This window comes from Gavialis gangeticus, unplaced genomic scaffold (assembly GCF_001723915.1).
Source record: "Gavialis gangeticus isolate Ggan-Ray unplaced genomic scaffold, GavGan_comp1, whole genome shotgun sequence".
NCBI classification, from domain to species: Eukaryota; Metazoa; Chordata; order Crocodylia; family Gavialidae; genus Gavialis; species Gavialis gangeticus.
The window spans coordinates 163,443,227-163,444,470 of record NW_017729024.1 but is presented as its reverse complement, the minus strand read 5'-3'; the positions used below and the strand labels follow the sequence as shown (position 1 = coordinate 163,444,470).

General features: G+C 39.6%; 1 protein-coding gene across 1 annotated transcript in view; it reads right to left on the bottom strand.

Moving 5' to 3' along the window:
* CCBE1 (collagen and calcium binding EGF domains 1) overlaps positions 1-1,244 on the bottom strand; it is a gene marked incomplete at its 5' end in the record, with an annotated part of 65,199 nt that overhangs the window by 42,957 nt on the left and 20,998 nt on the right. The gene's annotated exons all lie outside the window — the stretch shown is intronic.

Here is a 1,244-nt window from a genome sequence, read left to right as displayed (position 1 = left end):
TACCTGAAGTTACCTGGAAAACAGAATTTATGTATATGGAAATACTGACATTTCAAAAATTGTTTTATTCCAAATCAAAATGGACAGCTGAAATTTTAATATTTTCCACACAATGGAAATTGCCCCCACTTTTTGTTTTTCTAAAACTTTGTAGCAATCCATTTCAAGAATGGTGAATGATTTTGTTTTCATAATGCCAAAGTAATATATACTTGTTATATATAATGTTAAATATTACATACCACAATTCTTCTATTTTAAAAATGTCAAAACAAAATTAAATGAAAATTAATCAAAATTTAATGATTAATCAAAATTTAATGATTTTGCCTTATTGTTTAGAACAGTAATGCTCAACTTTTTCTCCCCGGCAGGCTGGATGAGCAACGCCCAGTTCATCCATGGGCCAGATCTGGCTGCTGGCGCCAATACAGCACCTGGGGCGGGTGCAGTAGGCTCCATGGGGGTTGGGGGGAGGGAGGGGAGTGGCCCAGCTCCAACCTCCTGTGCAAGGCTTGGAGTTCAGGAATTTGACAGGGAGGAGGGTGGCTGTATTAATGGCCACTGCCCCCCACTGCCAATTTTCCTGACCTGTGGAGAGCCCGGCAGGCCAGATGTAGTGGCTCCGTTGGGCTGTGGGCCAGAGATTGAACACCCTTGGTTTAGAATATTACTGAAAAAAAAACCCACTGTAATTTCAAATCAGTTTAATTTTCTACTGAAATTCTTTCAACTTTCTCTTTAACCCTGACTGGCACATCCTTGTCTGATTCTCAAGGCTGATGCATTCCAATGGCAGAAGCAGCTATGCATGGGTGCAAATATTGTTAAAACACCAGGCTCTTAATAGTTGACTTTTATCCACCTTTGAACTAGCTCCCTTACCTATAAGTAGACACTGAAAATATGGATTGGAGGCACGTGTTTTTGAGTCAAAATAAATGAGTCTTCAACTGATGTAGTCACTCTTAGACATTATACTTTCAACTAGGGAAGTGCACCCTGAAAGTCATGCATCAGCATTCTCATTTATGCAGATTCACCCTTTTCTACATCCTTTACCTCATGCAATATTTACACAGGCTTACCTTATTTCATGATAGATCAAGCCCTAAATATTGAGTATTCATGACCTGAAGAGCTAGCCAGACTAAAGTTCCATCTAGCTCATTATCTTGTCTTCAACAGTGGCAACAAGCAGTTGCTTTCATAGTTTCATACTTTCTAGGGTTGGAAGGGACCTG